Source organism: Cavia porcellus, unplaced genomic scaffold (genome assembly GCF_034190915.1).
Source record: "Cavia porcellus strain 051 isolate PalLab524CR breed Dunkin Hartley unplaced genomic scaffold, mCavPor4.1 scaffold_18, whole genome shotgun sequence".
Lineage (NCBI taxonomy): Eukaryota > Metazoa > Chordata > Mammalia > Rodentia > Caviidae > Cavia > Cavia porcellus.
Genome location: NW_026947501.1, coordinates 1976229 through 2000758, shown reverse-complemented (window position 1 = coordinate 2000758; position 24530 = coordinate 1976229).

The following is a 24530-nucleotide window of genomic DNA, read 5'->3' as shown; positions in this document are numbered from 1 at the left end:
TAACGCCTAAACCCTAACCCTAACAATAACCATAACCCTAACCATAACCATAACCATAACATAATGATAACCATAATACTAACCCTAACTTCTAATCCTAGCCCTAACCCTAAACCTAACCATAAACCTAACCCTAAACCTAACATAAATCCCTTACCCTAAACCTAACTCTACGCCTTAAACTAACCCGAAGACTGACTGTAATACTTAACCCAAACACTAACCCTAACCCTGTAACTAACACCTAACCCCTAATGCTAACGCTAACCCTAACTCTAAATCTAACCCTAAACCTAAACCTAACTTTAACCGTAACCATAACCCAAAGCCTAAACTTAATCGTAACCCAAAACCTAACCATAACCGGAAGCCTAACTCTAAGCCTCTCCCTAACACCTAACCCCTAACTCTAAACCTAAACCTAACCCTAACCCTAACCTTAAATGTAACCCTAACCCTAATCCTACCCCAACCATAAATTGTAATCCTAAACCTAACCCTAACTCTAAACTTAAACCTAAACCTAACACTAAACCTAAACTCTAACCCTAAACCTAACCCTAACCCTAAAAATAACCCTAACCCTAACCCTAAACCTAAACCTAATACTATCACTAGCCCTAAACCCAACACTAAACCTAACACTATCCCTAACCCTGAACCTTACCCTAAACCAAAACCTAACCCTAACCCTAACCCTAACTCTAACCTTAAGCCTAATACTAACTCTATCCCTAATAACTTACACCTAACCTTAAACCTAACCCGAAGCCTAACCATAACCCTCTTCCTAAAACTTAACAACTAACCCTAACCCTAAGCCTAACCCTAAACTTATTCATAACCCTAACGCTAACCGTAGCTGAATCCTAATTTAACTCTCTCCCTAACAAATAATCACTAACACTAACACTAAACCTAAACATTAACTCTAAACCTAATATAAAAAGAGAGGGAGGGGGAAAAAAAAAACAGCTCTAACGGATATAACAACAAGTGTGTTTAGGGATGTTAAATAGCTTACTATATTAATGTTTTTGGATCATTGAACACAGCTGTTTGCAGTCTCTCCGTTTGAATGTCTACTTTGTATTCTTTGATACTGTGATTTTAGCAACTATTTCCAAGATGATATTATGTATCCCTAACACAAATCTTAACCGTAAATGTAACCCTAATCCTAAACCTATCCCTAAACCGTAAATGTAACCCTAACCCTAAACCTGACGCTAAACCTAACCCTAAAACTAACACGATCCCTAACTTAACCCTAGCAATAAACCTAACACTAAACCTAACATTAATTGCTAAACCTAACCCTAACCCTATCCACTAAATTAACACTAACACGGACCATAATACGTAACCCTAACCCTAGCGCTAAACCAACAATAACTCTAAACCTAACCATAACCCTATCCATAAGCCTAACCCATACCTCTAACACTTACCCTAACCCTAACCCTAAAACTAATGCTAACCCTAAACCTAACCCTAACCCTAACCCTAACCCTAACACTAACCCATACATCTAACCCTAAACCGAACCCTAACCCATACCTTAACCCTAAATGTAACTCTTAACCTAACACTAACTTCTAACCCTAAACCTAAAACTAACACTAAAGCAAACTTCTAAACCTAACCTTAATCCTAACCTTTAACTCTAACGCGAACCATAACCCTAACAATAAACCTAACCCTAAACCTAATGGTAAACTTACCATAACCCTAACACTAACCCTAATATTAAGGCTAACACGTAACACCTAACCCTAACACTAAACCTAATCCTTACCTTAACCCTAAATTCTAATCCTAACACTAACCCTAACCCTAACCATAAACCTACCCCTAACACTAACCCTAACCCTAACTCTAATCCTAACCCTAAACATAACCCTAACACTCACCCTAACCCTAACCCTAACACAAACACTAACATCTAAACTTAACCATAACACTAACCATAATCCTAAAGCTAAACTTAATCACTAACCCTAACCCTAACACTATACCTAACCCTACACTAAGCCTAAACATAACACTAACCCTAACACTATCCATAACACCTAACACCTAACCTTAACCCTAACTCTAAAACTAACACTAAATCTAATCCTAACCCTATCCCTAAATTTAACACTAAACCTAATCGTAACCTTAGCCCTAACCCTAACCCAAAGCCCATACCTAACACACTTCTGAACACCTAACCTATAATCCTCACCCTAATCAAAACCCTAACGCTAAACCTAACCCTAACCCTAACCGTAACCCTAACACTAACCCTAAACCTAACCTAAACATAACCAAAAACTATAACCCAAAACCTAAGCCTAACACTAACCTTAACCCTAACACTAACCCTAAACCCTAACTCTAAACCTAACACTATCCCTAACACAAACCCTAACCGCAAATGTAACCCTAACCCTAAACCTATCCCTAACACCTAACCCCTAACCCTGACGCTAAACCTAAACCTAAAACTAACAATAAAACTAACACTAACACTAACCTTAAACCTAAGCCTTACATTAAGCTAATCGTAACCCTAACACTAACCATAACCCTAAGCCTAAACCTAATCGTAACCCAAAACCTAACCGTAACTGGAAGCCTAACCCTAACCCTCTCCCTAACAACTAACCCCTAACTCTAAACCTAAACCTAACCCTAACCCTAACCTTAAATGTAATTCTAAACCTAATCCTAACCCAACCATAAATTGTAATCCTAAAACTAACACTAACCCTAAACTCAAACCTAAACCAATCCCTAAACCTAAACTCTAACCCTAAACCTAACCCTAACCCTAACCCTAACACTAAGACTGTCCCTAACCCTAAACCCAACCCTAAACATAACACTATCCCTAAAACTGAACCTTACCCTAAAACTAAACATAACCCTAACACTAAACCTAACCCTAACCCTAAACCTAATGCTAACTCTATCCATAATACCTTACCCCTAAAACTAACCCTAATCCTAACCCTAACGGGAAGCCTAACCATAACCCTCTTTCTAAAACTTAACACCTAACCCTAACCCTAAACTTAATCATAACTCTAACGCTAACCGTAACTCGAAGCCTAATCTTAACCCTCTCCCCAACAACCAACGCCTATCTCTAAACATAACCCTAAAATTATACCTAAATGTAACCATAACACTAACCCTACCACTAACCCTAACATGTAATACTAACCCTAACACTAACCCTAACCCTAACATTAACCATAACCATAACCCTAAACCTAACATTAATCCCTAACCCTAAACCTAAACCTACACCTTAAACTAACCTAAACCTGACTGCAATACCTAACCCTAACCGTAACCATAGCATAATCCTTAACCTAATCCTAAAACTAACCCTAACCATAACCCTAACCCATACCTCTAACACTACCCCAAAGACCAACACTAACACTAACACTAACCTTAACCTTAACCATAAACACTAAGCCTAACCCTTACCCTAACCATAACACTAACTCCAAAATCTAACACTAAACTTAACGCTTACCTCTAACCACAACCCTAACCCTAATCCTAACCCTAACACTAAGCCTAAAGACTAACTCTAACACAAACAATATCTGTAACCCTAAACCTAACTGTAAACCTAACCCTAAATCTAACCGCAAACCTAACCCTAACCCTAACAATAACCCTAATTCTACACCTAACACTTAAGCCCTAACACTAACCCTAACTCTAACCCTAAAACTAACCGTAAAGCTAACCCTAACCCTAACTCTAACACAAACCCTAATCCTATCCCTAACACTTAACCCCTAAACTTAACTCTAAAACTAACTGTAAACCTAAAGCTAATCCTAACCCTAAATCTAACCATAACCCTAACCCTAAACATAACCCTAACCCTAAATTCAAATCCTAATCCTAACCCTAACCTTAAACCTAACCCTAACTCAAACTGTAACCCAAAACCTAACCCTAACTGTAACACTAAACTTAACCCTAACCCTAAACATAACACTAACCCTAAACTTACATTAATCCCTAAACCTAACGCTAAACCTACCCCTTAACCAAACCCTAAACTTGACAGTAATACCTAACCCTAACCATAACACTACCATAACCCCAACCATAAAGCTAACCCTAACCCTAAACCTAACCTTAACCCTAAAACTAACATTAACCTCTAACCATAACCCTAACACTAACACTAACCATAACCCTAACCGTTACCCTAAACCTAAACTCTAAACGTAACTAAAACACTAATGCTACCCCTAACCCTAATTCTAAACTCTAACCTTAACCCTAACACTAACCCTAAACCGAATCGTAACCTTAACCCTAACCATAACATGCAGCCGACTCCTAACACTCTCTCTAACACCTAACTCCTAACCCTAACCCTAACCCTAAACCTAACCCTAAACCTAACTCTAACACATACCTCTAATTCTAACCCTAAGGCTAACCCTAACGCTAACACTAACCCTAACCCTAACCTCTAACACTAAGCCTAACCCTAAAATTGTCCCCAAGTGTAAACCTAAACCTAAAATTAAACCTTACTTCTAACCCTAACCCTAACCCTAAACCTAAACCTAACCCTAATTCTCAACCTAACCCTAACCCTTGCCATAACCCTATCCCTAAACATAACTGTAACACAAAGCCTAACCATGAACCTAACCCTAAACATAACCCTAACCCTAATTCTATCCTTAACCCTAACACTAACCCTAAACCTAAACATAACTCTAAACATAACACTAACCCTAAACATAACCCTAACACGAACCTCTAAAACTAACCCTAACCGTGACGCTAAACTTAACCTAAGCTTTAACCCTAACCCTAACACTCACGCTAACCATAAACTCTAAGCATAACCCTAACCTTAAACCTAACCCTAAATTCTGAACCGAAACCTAAACCTAACACTAACAATAACCCTATACCTAACCCTAACCCTAAATTCTAACCCTAATACCAACACTAACCATAACCCTAACCCTAGTCATAAACCTAACACTAAACATAACATTAATTGCTAACCCTAACCCTAACCCTACCCATTAAACTGACACTAACACTGACCATAATACATAACACTAATCCTAACGCTAAACCTACCATAACCCTAAAAACGACCCTAACCCTAACCCTAACCCATACCTCTAACACGAACCCTAACCCTAACCCTAAAACTAACGCTAACCCTAAATATAACTATAAGCCTAACCCTAACCCTAACCATAACCCTAACCCTAAACCCATACGTCTAACCCTCAACCAAACACTAACCCTTACCTTTACCGTAAACCTAACTATAAACCTAACACTAACCTCTAACCCTAACATTAACCCTAACCCTAAAACTAACACTAACACTAAAACAAATTTCTAAACCTAACTTTAATCCTAACATTTAACTCTAAACTAAACCATAACCCTAACACTAACCCTAACCCTAAACTTATCGGTAACCTCTAACCATAACCCTAACACTAACCCTAAACTTAACGCTAACACCTAATACCTAACCCTAACTCTAAATCTAATCATAACCCTAAACTTAACCGTAAATACAAATCCTAAAACTAACACTAACCCTAACCCTAAACATAACCATAACCCTAACACTAACTCTAACCCTAACCCTAACTCTATCACTACCCCTAACTCTAACCCTAACACGAACACTAACCTCTAAATTTAACTGAAAAACTAACAGTAATCCTAACCCTAAACTTAACCACTAACCCTAACCCTAACCCTAACACTATACCTAACCCTAACCCTAACCCTAAACATAACACTAACCCTAACACTATCTCTAACACCTAACCCCTAACCTTCTCCCTAACTCTAAAACTAACACTAAATCTAATCCTAAACCTAACCCTAAATTTAACCCTAAACCTAATCGTAACCCTAACCCTAATCCTAACCCAAAGCCTAACCCTAACCCTCTTTGAACACCTAACCTATAATCCTGACCCTAATCATAACCCTAACCCTAACATTAACACTAAACCTAACCCTAAACCTAACCCTAACACTAACCCTAAAACTTACCCTAAAGCTAAAGTTAACCCTAACCCTAACTGTAATCTGAAGCCTAAGCTTCACACTCTAACTAACCCCTAACCTCTAACCCTAAACATAACACTAACCCTAACCATAACCGCAACCGTAACCCTAACCCTACCACTAACCCTAACTTCTAATCCTAGCCCTAACCCTTAACCTAATCATAACCCTAACCCTAAACCTAACATTAATCCCTTACCCGAACCCTAACTCTATGCCCTAAACTAACCCGAAGCCTGATTGTAATACTTAACCCTAACCCTAACACTAACCCTGTCACTAACACCTAACCCATAACTGTAATGCTAACCCTTGCTGTAAATTTAACCCTAAACCTAAACCTAACCATAACCCCAACCATAACCCTAAGCCTAAACCTAATCATAACCGGAAGCCTAACCCTAACTCTCTCCCTAACACCTAACCCCTAACTCTAACCCTAAACCTAGCCTTAAACCTAACCTTAAATGTAACCCTACCCTAATCCTACCACAACCATAAATTGTAATCCTAAACCTAACCCTAACCCTAAACTTAAACCTAAACCTAACTCTAAAACAAAACTCTAACCCTAAACCTAACACTAACCCTAACCCTCATACTGTCCCCAAACCTAAACCCAACCCTAAACCTAACACAATTCCTAACCCTGAACCTTACCCTAAACCTAAACATAGCCCTAACCCTAACCCTAAGCCTAACCTTAACACTAACTCTATCCCTAATACCTTAGCCCTAACCCTAACCCTAACCCTAACCCTAACCTGAAGCCTAACCATAACCCTCTCTCTAAAACTTAACACCTAACCCTAACCCTAAACCTAACCCGTACCCTAATCGTAACCAAAATCCTAACCATAACCTAACACTAACCTTAATTCTAATCCTAACCCTAAAAATAACCCTAATCCTAAATGTTACAATACCCCTAAAATTTAACCCTGAACCTAACTGTAACCCTAACACTAACCATAAACCGAACCCTAACACTAAACTCTAACCCTAACCCTAAAATTAACCTAACCCTAACGGTAATCATAAACCTAACCCTAAACCTAAGATTAATCCCTAACTCTAACACTAACCCTACCCCTTAACCTAACCCTAACACTGACCGTAATACCTAACATGAACTGTACCCCTAAACGTAACTTAACACTATCCCTATGCCTAACCCTACCCCTAAACCTAACCCTAACCCTTACTTCTAACCCTACCCTAACCCTGACACTAACCACAACTCTAACCATAACCCTAAGCTCTAACACTAAACCTAACATTAAAACTACCCCTAACACTAACCCTAAACCTAACACTAAACCTAACTTCTAACCCTAAACCTAAACCTAACCCTAAAACTCAATCTAACACTAACCCTAACCCTAACCCTAACCATAACCGAAAGCCATTCCATAACACTATCCCTAACCCTAACCCTAACCCTAATCCTAACCCTAGCTCTAACCTTAACTCTAAACCTAACCATAACTCTAAACCTAAACCAAACTCTAAACCTAACACTAACACTAACACTAAACCCACTCCTAAACCCAACCCTAAAACCTAACCCTAACCCTAATCATAACCCTAATTCTAACCCTAACCCTAACCCTAACCCTAAACCTAATCCAAACGCTAACCCTACATCTAGCCCTAACCCTAACAGTAACCTTAACCCTAACCCTAAACCTCAACCTAACCCTAACCCTTACGCTAAACCTAAACCTAACCCTAACCCTAACCCTAACACTAACACTAACCCTAAACCTAAGGCTAAACCTCAACCTAAACCTAACGCTAATCATAACATTAACCCTAAACATAACCCTAAACCCTAACACTAACCCTAATTCTAAAACTAACTGTAAACCTAAACCTAAACATAAACCTTACCCTAAACGCTACCCCTAAACCTAACACTTACCCTTATCCTAACCCTAAACCTAAAACAAACACTAACCCTAACCTTAACCCTAAGCCTATACCTAACCATAACCCTAAACCTAACCATAACACGAAGCCTAACCCTAACCCTCTCCCTCACACCTAACCACAAACTCTAACACTAAACCTATCCCTAAACCTAACCCTAACCCTAACTCAAACCCTAAGCATAACCTTAACCCTAACCCTAAACCTAAACCTAACCATAACTCGAACCCTAAAGTTTAATCCTAAACCTAACGGTAACCCTAAGCATAACACTATAACTAACCGTAAACCTAAACTCGAAACCTAAACATAACCCTATTCCTAAGACTACTCCTAAACCTAACCCTAACACTAAATTCTAAACCTAAGCCTAACCCTAACCTGAAACCTAACTCTAACACTAAACCTAACTGTAACCCTAATACTCAACCTAACCTTAACCCTAACAATAACCCTAACCCTAAACACTAACCCTAACCCCAACTCTAACACTAACCCTACCCCCAAACATAACACTAAAACTAACACTATCCCTAACAGTAAACCTAACCCTAATGCTAACCCTAAACCTAATGATAACACTAACACTAACTCTATCCCTAACACCTAATATGTAATTCTAAACCTAACCTTAAAACAAACACTAACCATAACCCTAAACCTAATGGTAACCCTAAAACTAAGCGTAACACTATGCCTAACCATAACCACCTCCCTAACAACTATCCGGTAACCCTAACACTAAACCTAAACCTAACCCTAACCGTAACCGTAAAACTAACCCTACACCTAAGACTAACCCTAAATTCTAATCCTAAGCATAACACTAACCCTAAAACTTAACCTAACCCTAACACTAAACTCTAATCCTAAAGCCAAAACTAAACCTAACTTCTAACCCTAACTCTAACCCTAACCCTAAACCTCAACCTAAAGCTAAACATAACCCTAACAATAACCCTAACCATAACCAAAAGCCTAACCATAACCCTGTCCCTAAACCTAACCCTGAACCTAATCATAACCCTAACACTAACCGTAACCCTAACCCTAAACCTAAACCTAACCCTAAACCTAACACTAACTCTAAACCGAACCCTAACATTAACCTCTAAACCAACCCTAACTCTAACCATGACCCTAACCCTGAACCTAAGCTTTAACATTAACCCAAAGCATAACCTCTAAGCCTAACCCTAAGCATACACCTAACACCAATCTCTAACACTAACCCTAATGCTAACCTCTAGCAAAAGCCTAAACCAAATCCTAAACCTAAACCTCAACCTAAAGCTAACTCTAAACCCTAACCCTAACCCTAAACCTAACACAATCTGTCAAACTAAACCTAAGCGTAAACCTAAATCTAACACTAACCCTAACCCTAACAATAACCCTAACCATATCCCTAACACCTAACCCCTAACCCTAAGCCAAAACCTAACCCCAAACCTAACTGTAAACCTAATTCTGACCTAAATTTTAACCCTAACCCTAACCCTAACATTGAACCTAATCATAAAACTAACACTAACCATAACCCAAAGCCTAACCCTAACCCTCTCCCTAACAACTAACACCTAACCCTAAACCTACACTAACACTAACTGTAACCCTAACCCTAACCCTAACATTAACCCTAACCCTAACCCTCTCCCTAACACGTAAACCCTTAAACTAACCCTAACACTAACCCTAGCACTAACCCAAACCGTAATCATAACCCTAACCCTGCACCTAACCCTAACTTCTAATGCTAACACAAACCCTAACCCTAACGCTAACCCTAAACTCTAACACGAACACTAACACTAAACCTAAAGCTAAATTCTAAACATAACCCTAAGCCTAGCCCTAACCCAAACCCTACCCCTTAAACTAACACTTACCCTGACAGTAATACCTAGCCCTAACACAAAACCTAAACCTACCATAACCCTAAACCAAATTCTAACCCTACCCTTAAACCTAACCCTAACCCATACCTAAAAGCCTATACCTAACCCTAACACTAACCCTAAACCGAATACTAACCTTAACTTTAACCTCTAATCTTAACCCTAACCCTAACACTAAGCTACAACTTACCGTAACCCTAAACCTAATACTAAACCTAACTTCTATCCCTAACACTAACCCTAACCCTAAAATTCAACCTAACACTAACCCTAACCATAACCCTAACCCAAATACTAACCATAACCCAAAGCCTAACCGTAACATTATCCCTAAGCCCAACACTAACCCTAATCCTAACCCTACACATAAACCTAACCCTAACACATACATCTAACCTTAATCCTAACGCTAACCCTAACCCTAACCCTAATCCTAACCCTAACACTAACCTTAACCTCTAACCCTAAGCCTAACCCTAACCCTAACCAAAATTTAACACTAAACCTACCGATAACCCTAAGGCTAAAACTAAACCTAATCCTAACACTAATCCTAAACCTAACTCTAACCCATACCTCTAACTCTAAACCTAACCCTAACACTAAACCTAAACTTAATCTTAAACCCTAACCCTAACCCTAACAATAAGCCTAACCCTAAAACTAAACGTAAATCTAACACAAACGCTAACCCTAACCCTAACAATAACCCTAACCTAATTGTAATCCTAACCCTAAACCTAACCCTAACCCTAACCCTAACCCAAAGCGTAACCCTGACACAATCCCAAACAAGTGACCCCTAAATGTAACCATAAAAAATAACCCTAATCCTAATCCAAGCCCTAACCCTAATCCTAATCCTAACTCTAACCCTAACCCTAACACAAACATAACCCTAACACTAAACTCTAACCATAACCCTAACACTAACCCTCAGTCTATCGCTAACCATAAACCTAACCCTAAACATAACATTAATCCCTAACACTAACCCTAGCCCTACGCGTTAAACTAATACTAAAACTGACCGTAAAACATAACCCTAACCGTAACCCTTAACCTACAATAACACTAAACCTAATATGAACCGTACACCTAAACCTAAACCTAACCCATACCTCTAACCCTAACCCTAACCCTAACACTAACCCTAACCCTAACCATAACCGTAATCCTCACCCTAACCCTAATCCTAACCCTAACCCTAACCCTTAACTCTAACCCTAAACCAAATCCTAACCCTAATCTTAACCCTAACCCAAACCCTTTCCCTAACACCTAACCCCTAACCTTAACAATAATCATAACACTAACCCTAACCCTAACTCTAACCTTAACCCTATTACTAACCTTAACCATAACCTCTAAGCCAAACCCTAACCCTAAACCTAAACCCAAACTCTAACCCTAAACCTAACGCTAACATCTAACCATAACCCAAACCCTAACTTTAACCCTAACTCTAACCCTAAATCTAACCCTAAACTCTATCTGTAACATTAACCCTAACCCTACCTGTAACCCTAACAGTAACCCTAACCCTAACTCTAATATCTAACCCTAACCCTAACGCTAACTGTAACTCTAAACCCAACCCTGACACTAATCCAAATTCTAACTCTAAAATTAACCCTAATTCTAAACCTAAACCTAACCCTAACCCTAACCCTAAACCTAACTCTAAACACTAACCCTAAACCTAACATGATTCCTAACCCTAACACTAACTGTAAACCTAACGTTTACCCTAACCCTAACCCTAACACTATCACTAACACCAAACCCAAACCCTAACAATAAACCTAACCCTAAAACTAACACTAAACCTAACATAACCTCTAACCCTAACCCTAACACTAACCAATGCTAAACTCTAACCCTAACCCTAACCCTAACCCTAATCTTAACCATAATCCTAAGCATAATCCTAACACTATCCGTAACCCTAAACCTAACAGTAAACCTATCCCTAACCCTAACCCTAAACCTATCCTTAACACCTAAACACTAACCCTAACGCTAAACCTAACCCTGAAATTAAACATAAACCTAACACTAACCCTTTCCCTAACAGTAACCCTAAACCTAATCGTAACCCTAACACTAACCATAACCTTAAGCCTAACACTATCTGCTCCCTAACACCTGACACCTAAACCCAGGCCTAACACTAACCCTAAATCTAACAGTAACCATAACACTAACCGTACCCCTAATCCTAAATTCTAATCCTAACCCTAACCCTAAACATGACCATAACCCTAACCTCACCCTAACCCTAAACTCTAACCCTAAACCTAAATCTAACCCTAATCTTACTTTAAGCCTGACCTTAATACCTAACCCTAACCCTAACCCTAACCCTACAATAAGCCTAAACCTAATCCTAACATTAACCCTAATTCTAACCCTAACTTCTAACCCTAAACCTAACACTAACACTAACCCTAACCCTAACCCTAAAGTCCAACCCTAACCCTAACCCAATACCTAACGTTAAACCTAACCCTCGCCATAACACTAACCCAAAACCTAAACTTAATCCCTAATTCTAACCCTAAAATTAACCCTAAACCTAACCATAATACCTAACACTAACCCTAACCCTAACCCGACCATAAGCCTAACACATACCTCTAACCGTAAACCTATCCCTAACTCAAACCCTAAACCTAACACTAAGCCTAAACCTAACACTAACCTCTAACCCTAAACATAACCCTAAACCTAACCCTAACACTAACACTAAATCTAACTTATAACCCTTACTCTAACCCTAAACTTAAACCTCTACCTAACCCTAACACTTAACTTAACCCTAACCCTAAACCTAACCCTCAAACTAACCATAAACCTAACACTAAACGTAACTCTTACCCTAAACTTAACACAAACCATAACCCTAACCCTAAACATTACTATAAATGTAAGCCTAAGCCTAATCGGAACCGTAAACCTATCCGTAAACTAAAGCCTAGCCCTAACTCTCTCCCTAAAACCTAAACTCTAATGCTAGCCCTAAACCTAGCCCTAAGCCTAACACTAACACTAACACTAACCCTAACCATAACCCTAACGCTAACCTAACCCTAACCCTAAACATCAACCTAAACCTAACCCTAACAATAACACTAACCCTAACCCTGAACCCTAACCCTAAGAGTAACCCAAACCCTATCCATAACCCTAACTGTAACGCTAACCCTAACCCTAACACTAAACATAACACTATCCCCAACCCTAAACCTAACCTAAAACAAAACCTAACACTAACTGGGGCTCAGCGGCATAAACGCCTGCCTTGCAAGCAGGCAGTTGTGAGTTCGATCCCTGGTACCGATAAAAAAAGACAAAAAAAAAAAAAAAAAAACCCTAACACTAACAATAGTGCTAAGTCTATCCCTAACACCTAACCCCTAACCCTGACGCGGACCCTAACCATAAAACAAACCGTAATCATAAAACTAAACCTAACCTAAACCTAATCATATCTCTAAACCTAAACATAACCTGAAGCCTAACAATAACACTCTCCCTAACACCTAACCATAACCCTAAACCTAAACCTAAAACTAACGGTAACTGTAACCTTAACACTAAAACTAACATACACTAAATTAGTAATCCTAACCCTAACCCTAACCCTAACCCAAATGCTAAACCTAAACCTAAACCTAAACTCTAAACCTAAACCTAACCCTAATCCTAACCCTAAACTTAACCCTAACCCTAAACACTAACCCTAACCCTAACCCTAACCCTAACTACAACCTTATCCCTAACATCTAACTCCTAAACATAACCCTAACCCAAACCCTAAAACTAAACATAAATCTAACGCAATCGGTAACCCTAACACTAACTCAAACCACAACCCTTACCTTATCGTAAACCTAACACTAACCATAACACGAAGCCTCACACTAACTCTATCCCTAACACCCGACCCCTAACCCTAACCGTAAACCTAATCCAAATCCTATCACTATCCCTAACCCTAACCCTAACCCTAACACTAACCATAACCCTAACCCTAGCCTAAACACTAAACCTAACCCTAATACCACCCCTAACCCTAACCCTAACCCTAACCATAAAACTAACCCTAACCCTAACCGTAACAATACCACTAACACCTAACCCCCAGCCCCAACCCTAAACCTAACGCTAACCTCTAACCATAACCCTAAACCTAAACTTAACCTTAACTCTAAACCTAACCCTAACACTAAACTCTAACCGTAGCTCTAACCCTAACCCTAACCTTAACACTAACATCTAACCCTAACCCTAACCAACTTCTAGCCCTTACACTAACCCTACCCCTAACACTAAACCTAAAATTAACACTATTCTTAACCCTAACCATAACCCTAAACCTAACCTAACACTAACCCTAACCCTAACTAAACCTCAGTTTTAACCCTAACACTAACCCTAACCTTAAACTAATGCTAACCTCTAACCATAAACCTAAACATAATTTTAACCCTAACTCTAACCCTACCTCTAACTCTAAACTCTAAACAAAACACTAACCCTAACCCTAACATCTAACCATAAACATAACCCTAACCCAAACTCTAACCAACTTCTAACCCTTACACTAATCCTAACCCTAAACCTAAACCTAACACTATTCTTAACGCTGAACCTAACCCTAACCCTAACCCTAACCTAACACTAACTCTAACCCTAACCCTAACCTAAACCTCAGTTTTAACCCTAACACTAACCCTAACCTTAACCATAAACTCTAAGCCTAATCCTAACCTTAACCCTAGACCCAAACTCTATCCCTAAACCTAATGCTAACCTCTAAAAATAACCCTACACCTCACCATAAACCTAACTCTAAAACTAAACCTAACAATAAACTTTAAGCTTAAATGTAACCCTAACCCTAACCCTAACACTAACACTAACCATAACCCTAACCCTAACCTAAACTCTAAACCTAAACCTAATAGTACCCCTAACCCTAACCCTAACCCTAACACTATCCCTAACACCTAACCCCCAACCCCACCCTAAACCTATCCCGAAAACTAACCCTAACCCTAAACCTGAACCTAATCGTAACCCTAACACAAACTGTAACCCGAAGCCTAACACTAATCCTAACCCTATCCCTAACACCTAACACCTAACCCTAACCCTAACACAAAACCTAAAATTAACCCTAAACGTAATCATAACCCTAACCCTAACTCTAACTCTAACCTTAACCCTAGCCTTAACACTAAACCATCTTCTAACCCTAACAGTAATTCTAACCCTAAACCTGAACCTAACCCTAACCCAAAACTAAACCACAGTTTAAACCCTAACACTAACCCATACTTAACCATAACCCCCAAGCCTAACCCTAACCGTAACCCTAAACAAAACTCCAACACTAAACCTAACGCTAACCTCTAACCATAACCCTGAACCTAACCTTAACCCTAACTCTAAACCTAACACTAACACTAAACTCTACCCATAGCTCTAACCCTAACCCTAAACCTAACCCTAACAGTAACATCTAAACCTAACCCTAACCCTAACTAACTTCTAACCCTTACACGAATCATAAACCTAAACCTAAACATAACACTATTCTTAATCCTAACCGTAACCCTAACCCTAATCCTAACCTAACACTAACCCTAACCCTAACTAAACTTTAGTTTTAACCCTAACACTAACCCTAACCTTAACCTAATGCTAACCTCTAACCATAAACCTAAACATAATCTTAACCCTAACTCTAACCCTACCTCTAACACTAAACTCTAACCATAACATTAACCTTAACCCTAACCCTAACACTAACACTAACCATAACACTAACCCTAACCTAAACCCTAAACCTAACCCTAATACTACCCCTAACCCTAACCCTAACCATAAAACTAACCCTAAGCCTAACACTAACACTATCACTAACACCTAACCCCCAGCCCCAACCCTAAACATAACCAGAAAACTAACCCTAAACCTAACCTAACCCTAAACCTGAACCTAATCGTAACCCTAACACAAACCGTAACCTGAAGCCTAACACTAAACGTAACCCTATCCCTAACACCTAACACCCAACCCTAACCCTAACACAAAACTTAACATTAACCCTAAACCTAATCGTAACCCTAACTCTAACTCTAACTCTAACCTTAACCTTAGCCCTAACACTAAACCATCTTCTAACCCTAACAATAACCCTAACCCTAAACCTGAACATAACCCTAACCCAAACCTAAACCACAGTTTGAAACCTAACACTAAACTATACCTTAACCATAACCTCCAAGCCTAACCCTAACCCTAACCCTAAAACAAAATCCAACCCTAAACCTAACGCTAACCTCTAACCATAACCATAAACCCAACCTTAACCCTAACTCTAAACCTAAACCTAACACTAAACTCTAACCATAGCTCTAACCCTAACCTTAACCCTAACACTAACATCTAATCCTAACCCTAACCTAACCAACTTCTAACCCTTACACTAATCCTAACCATAAACCTAAACCTAAAACTATTCTTAACCCTAACCCTAACCCTAACACTAATCCTAACCTAACACTAACCCTAACCCTAACTAAACCACAGTTTTAACCCTAACACTAACACTAACCTTAACCTAATGCAAACCTCTAACCATAAACCTAAACCTAACCTTAACCCAAACTCTAACCCTACCTCTAACACTAAACTCTAACCATAACACTTACCCTAACCCTAAACCTAACCCTAACATCTAACTGTAAACCTAACCATAACCCTAACCCTAACCAACTTCTAACCCTTACACTAATCCTAACCCTAAACCTAAACCTAACACTATTCTTAACACTAACCCTAACCCTAACCTAACACTAACTCTAACTTTAACCCTAACCTAAACCTCAGTTTTAACCCTAACACTAACCCTAACCTTAACCGTAACCTCTAAGCCTAATCCTAACCCTAAACCCAAACTCTATCCCTAAATCTAATGCTAACCTCTAAACATAACCCTAAACCTAACTCTAAAACTAAACCTAACAGTAAACTCTAACCATAACACTAACCCTAACCCTAACACTGACCCTAACCCTAGCATCTAAACCTAACGCTACCCCTAACCCTGACCAACTTCTAACCGTTACACTAATCCTAACCCTAAAACTAAACCTAACACTATTCTTAACCCTAATACTAAACGTAAACCTAACCCTTACCATAATCCTAACCCTAACTCTAACCCTATGCCTAACACCTAACCACAACCCTAACACTAAACCTAACCCTAAAACTAACACTAAACCTAACACTAATCCTAATCCTCAGCCTAACACTAAACCTAATTGTAACCTTAATGCTAAGCACAACCCAAAGCTTAATCATAACCCTCTCCCTAACAGGTAATCCGTATCCCTAACCCTAACACTAACCATAACCCTAACTGTAACCATAAACCTAACCCTACACTAACCCTAACTTCTAATCCTAACCCTCAACCTAACCCTAACCCAAACACTAACCATAAATATAACCCTAAACCTAACATTAATCCGTAAACCTAACCCTAACCCTTACCACTTAAACTAACCCTAAACCTGACTGTAATACCTAAGCATAAACCTAAGCCTAACCCTAACCTCAGCATAACCTTAACCCTAGCCCAACCCTAACTCTAACCAAAACCCAACCCTAACCCAAACCATAAACCTAACGCATACCAGTAACCCTAACTCTAACACTAACCTTAACACTAACCTTAATCCTAAACATAAACCTAACACTAACCCAAAACCTAAGCTTTAACACTAACCTTAACACTATCCCTAACAGTAAAATCTAAGCCTAACCCTAACCCTAACCCTAACACCAAACTCTAACACTAAACCCAACAATAAACTCTAACCATAAAACTAACCCTAATCCTAACCCTAACCAAACCCTAACCCTAACCTGAATCCTAAAGCCTAACCCTAACTCTAAAAGTAACCATAACCCAAAATCTAACCGTCAAACTAACCTTTACCCTAACCATAACCCTATACCTAACCATAACACTAATCCTATCCCTAACGCTTAACCACTAATCCTACCACTAACCCTAACCCTAAAACTAACCGTAAACCTAACCATAACCCTAACCCTAACACTACCCTAAACCTAAGACTAATCCTATCCCAAGCACTTAACCCATACCCCTAACCCTAAACGTAACCCTAAAACTAACTGTAAACCTAACCCTAACCCTAAAGCTAAACCTAACCCTAAGCCTAAAACTTACCCTAAAACTAATCATAACCCTACAACTAAACGTAACATGTAGCCTAAGCCTAACCCTCTCTCTTACAAATAACCCCTAACCCTAACCCTAACACTAACCGTAACCGTAACCGTAACTATAAGCCTAACCCTACCCCAAACACTAAATTCTAATCCTAACATTAACCGTAACCCTAAACTGAACCCTAACCCTAAACTCTAACCCTAAACCTAACCCTAACACTAATCCTAACACTAACACCAACATTTAACTCTAACTCTAACCCTAACCCTAACCCTAACACTAACACTAACCAATCCCTAACCATAACCCTAACCCTAACACTAACATTTAACTCTAACCCTAACATTAAACCTAACACTAAACCTAACTTCTAACCATAACCCTAACCCTAACCCTAAACCTAAACCTCAACCTAGCCCTAGACAAAACCCTAACCCAAACTCTAACAATAACCCAAATACTAACTCTAACCCTATCACTAACCCTAACACTAAAACTAATCTTAACCCTAACACTAACCCTAACCCAAAACTAAAACTAAAACTAAACCTAACACTAAACATAATCCTAACACTAACACAAACAACAAACCTCAACCTAACCCTCACTGTAACCTCTAATCCTAACACTAACCCTAACTGTAACGCTAATGCTAAACCTAAGCTTTAACCCCAACCATAACACTAACCCTAACCATAACCTCTAAGCCTGATCCTAACCCTAACACTAACCTCGAATTTAACACTAAACCTAATATTAACCTCTAACCATAACCCTAACCCTAATCGTAACCCTGACCCTAACCCTAACACTAAACCTATCCCTTACACCGAACCCCTAACCCTAACCCTAAACCTAACCCTGAAACTAACCGTAAACCTAACCCTAAACCTAACCCTAAGCATACCGTAACACTATTCGTAACCCTAAACCTAACTGTAAACCTAATCCTAACACTAACCCTAACCCTAACCCTACCCTAACACTAACCCTCTCCCTAACACCAAACCCCTAATGCTAGGCCTAAAGCTAGCCATAAGATTAACCCTAATTATAACCCTAAACCTAACCCTAAACCTAACCCTAAATTCAAATCATAAACGGAATATTAACCCTAACCCTAACAGTAAACCTAACTCTAATATCCAACCCTAAACCTAACACTAATCCTAACCCTAACACTAACTCTAACCCTAACACCAACCCTAACTCTAACCCTAAACCTGACCCTAACCCGAAACCTAACCCTAACCCTAACCATAACCCTAACTCTAACCCAAACCCTAAACCTCAACCTCAACCTAACCCTAACCCTAACAATAACCCTAATCCTAACCCTAAAGCCTAACCCTAACCCTAACTCGAACCCTATCCCTAACGCTAACCTTAACCCTAAACCTAACACTGTCCCTAACCCTAAACCTAACCCTAACACTAAACCTAACCCTAACCCTAACGCTAACTCTATCCCTAACACCTAACGCTAAACTTAACCATAACCTTAACCGTAAAACAAACCCTAACCATAACACTAAACCTAACCCTAAACAAAATCGTAACCCCAAACCTAACCGTAACCTGCAGCCTAACCATAATCGTCTCCCTAAAACTTAACACCTAAGCCTAAACGTAAACAAAAAGCTAACCCTAAATCCTAATCCTAACCCTAACACTAACCCTGACGCTAAACCTAACCCTAAACCTAAACTCTAACCCTAAATCTAACCCTAACCATAAACTTAACCCTAACCCTAAACTCTAACCCTAACCCTAACCCTAATGCAAACTATAACCTTATCCCTAATACCTAATTCCAAACCCTAACCCTAACCCTAAAACTAACCATAAATCGAAAGCAAATGCTAACCCTAACCCTAACACTAACTCTAACCTAATCGTAACCCTAACCCTAACCATAATCCGAAGCCTAACGCTACCAATATCCCTAACACCTAATCCCTAAACCGAATACTAATCCAAACCCTAACCCTACCCTAACCGTAACCCTAACCTTAATCCTAACACTAAATCTAACCTATTCATAACCATAACCCTATCCATAACCTGAAGCCTAAGCGTAAACCTATCCCAAACCCTAACCATAACCCTAACCTTAAAACTAACCCTAAACTTAAGCTTTAACCCTAACCTTAACCCTAACCCTATACTCTAGGCCTAACACTAAAGCAACCATAACACTAACCCTAAAACTAACCATAACCTAAACCCTAACCTTAACCCTAATACTATCCCTAACACTAACCCTAAAAGGAAACCTAACCCTAACCCTTAAACTAACCCTAACCCTAACACTATAACTAACACCTATACCCTAACCCTAACCCTAAACCTAACCTAAAACTAACCCTAAACCTACCCCTAAATCTAAACCAAACCTAATCGTAACCTAACACAAACCATAACCCGAAACATAACCCTAACCCTTGCCCTAAAACCTAACCCCTAACCCTAAAATTAATACTAACCCTAACACTAACCCTGAGTAACCCTAACCCTAACCATAAACCTAAGTTTTAACCCTAACCCTAACCCTAACCTTAACCATAACCTCTAAGCCTAAAACTAACCATAACCTTAAACCGAAATTCTAACCCTAAACCTAATGCTAACCTCTACGCATAAACCTTACCCTAACCTTAACCCTAACGTCTAATTGTAACACTAACCGTAACACAAACCCTAACCCTAACATCTAACCGTAACCTAACTCTAACTCTAACCCTAACCGTAACCCTAAAACTATAACCACTTGTAACTCTAACAATAACCCTAACCCTAAACCTAAACGTAACACTAACCCTAACCCTAACCTTAAACCTAAGATTTAAACCTAACACTGAACCTAACCGTGAACATAACCTCTAACTCTAACCTTAACCCTAACCCTAAACCCAAACTGTAACCATAAACCTAATGCTATTCTCAAACCATAACCCTACACTAACCTTAATGCTAACTCTAACCCTAACCCTAACCCTAAACTCTAACCTTAACACTAAACCTAAAACTAACTTTAACCCTAACCCTAACTTCTAACCATAACCCTAACTCTAACTCTAACTCTAACCATAAACCTAACCCTAACACTAAACCAACTTCTAACCCTAAAACTAACCCTAACTCTAAACCTAAACCTATCCCTAACCCTAAACCGAAACCTAAACCTAACCCTAACCCTAACACTATCCCTATCCCTAACACCTAACCCCAACCCTAGCCATAAACCTAACACTAAAATTAAAACTAAACCTAACCCTAACCCTAAACCTAAGCCTAACCCTAAACCTAATTGTAATGCTAACGCTAAACGTAACATGAAGGCTAATCTTAACCCTCTCCATAAAACCTAACACCTACCCCTAACCCTAACACTAACCCTAAACCAAACTGTAACCATAAACCTAATCCTACCCCTAACCAAACTTTTAATACTAAACCTAACCCTCACCATAACAATAACCATAACCAGAACACTAAACCTAACATTAATCCCTAACACTTAAACTAACCCTAAACCCGACTGTAATACCTAATCCTAAACCTAACCCTAACCGTAGCATAACCGTAAAAGTAACCCTAACCCTAACCATAACCCTAAACCATACCTCTAACCTGAACCCTAAAACTAACCCTAACACTAACCCTAACCCTAACCCTAACCCTAAACCTAATCCAAAACCTAAACTTTAATGCTAACCCTAACACTAAAGCTAACCACAAATATTAAGCCTAACCCTAAGAGCAAACTCTAACACTAAAACTAACGCTAACTTCTAACCATAAACATAAACCTAATTCTAACCCTAATCCTAACCCTAAAGGCAAACCCTAACCCTAAAACTAACCATTACCCTAAACCTAACCGTAAACCTAACCCTAAGCCTAACCATAACTCTAACCCTAACCCTAACCATAACACTAATCCTATCCCCAACACTTAACCCATAACCCTAACCCTAAAAATAACCATAAACCTAACCCTAACATTAACATTAACACTAAGCCTAACCCTAATTGTATCCCTAACAATTAACCCCAAACCTTAACCCTAAATGTAACCCTAAAACTAAACGTAAACCTAACACTAACCCTAACCCTAAACATAAACCTAACCCTAAACCTCATCGTAACCCTAACACTAACCGTAACCAAAAGCTTAACCCTCACCTTCTCCCTAACACCTAACCCCTAAACCAAACACTAACTCTAACCCTAAACCTAACCCTAACCATAACCATAACCATAACCATAACCATAACCATTACCGAACCCCTAACAATAAATTATTTTCCTAACACTAAAACTAACCCTATTCCTAACACTAAACCTAAACTCTAACCATAAACCTAACCCTAAACCTAACCCTAACACAAACACTAACACCAACACTAACACTAACCTTTAACTCTAAACCTAACCCTAACCCTAACCCTAAACCTAACCATAACCCTAAGCCTAAACCTAACCCTAAACCTAAGTGTAACCATAAAATAAACCGTAACCTGAAGCCTAACCATAACTCTCTCCCTAACACCTAACTCCTAACCCTAACCCTAACAATGACCCTAACTTTAACAGTAACCATAACTCTAACCCTACCCCTAACACTAAATTCTAATCCTAACACTAACCCTAATGCTAAATGTAACTCTAACCCTAAACTCTAACCCTAAACCTAACCCTAACACAAACCCTAACAATAACACTAACCTTTAACTCTAACCCTAACCCTAACTCTAACACTAACCCTAACCCTAACCCTAACCTTAACCTTAACCTCTAACCCTAACCCTAACCCTAACCCTAACCCTAAACCTAACACTAACACTAAAACTAACTTCTAACCCTAACCCTAAACTTAAACCTCAACCTAACACTAACCTTTAACCTAACCCTAACTCCATCCTAACTCTAAACCTAAACTTAACCCTAACCCTAAAACTAACTGTAAACCTAACACTGAACATAAATCTTACACTAAAGAGTACCCCTAATCCTCACACTAACCATAACCCTAACCCTAAACCTAACTGTAAACTTAAGCCTAAACCTAATCATAATGCTAAACCTAACAATAACCCAAAGCCTTACCCTAACCCTCTAACACCTAACCTGTAACACTAGCCCTAAACCTAGCCCTAACTCTAACCCTAACCGTGACCCTAAAACGAAACCTATCCCTAACCCCAACCCTAACACTAAACCTAACACTATCCCTGTCCCTAAACCTAACCCTAAAAATAACCCTAACATTAAACCTAACACTAACCCTAATGCTAACTCTATCCCTAACTTCTAACCCCTAACTCTAACTCTAACCATAAAACAAATCCTAACTATAACCCTAAACCTTACCTAAACCTAATAGTAACCCTAAACCTATCCATATCCCGAAGCCTAACCATAACCCTCTCCCTAACACATAACCCCTAACACTAAACCTAAAACCTAACTCTAACCCGAAATTGAAACCCTAACCCTAAAACTAACCCTAATGCTAAACCTAACCCTAAACCTAAACTCTAACCCTAAACCTAACCCTAACCATAACCCTAACCCTAAACTCTATACCTAACCCTAAACCTACCCCAAACCCTAACACTAACTGTAACCCTAACTTTAACCCTAAACTCTAACCCTAACCCTAACCCTAACCCGAAACCTAAACCTAACCCTAACCCTCACGATAAAGCTAACCCAAAACCTAACCTTAATCCCTAACCCTAACCCTAACACTAAAAGTAACCTTAACCCTGATTGTAATACCTAAACCTAACACTAACCCTAATCCTAATGCTAACATAAGCCTAAGCCATACCTCTAAACCTAAACTGACGCTAACTCAAACCCTAAACCTAACCCTAACCCTAAATCTAACACTAACCACTAACTCAAACCCTAACACTAACCCTAACATTAACACTAATATTAAACCAAATTCTAACCCTACCCATAACACTAAACCTGAACCTCAAACTAAACCTAACCCTAACCCTTAACCTAAACCTAACCCTAACCCTAACTCTAACCCTAATCATAAAACTAACCATAAACCTAACACTGAAAGTAACCCAAACCCTAAACAGTACCCCTAATCCCAACACTAACCATGATCCTAACCCTAAACCTAAACCTAACTCTAAACATAACTGTAACCTAAGCCTAAACCTAATCATAACCCTAAACCTAACCGGAACCCAAAGCCTAACGCTAAGCCTCTCTCTAACACCTAACCCCGAAATCTAGCCCTAAACCATGCCTAACCCTAACCCTAACCATAACCCTAACTGAAACACTAAATTCTAATCATAAAC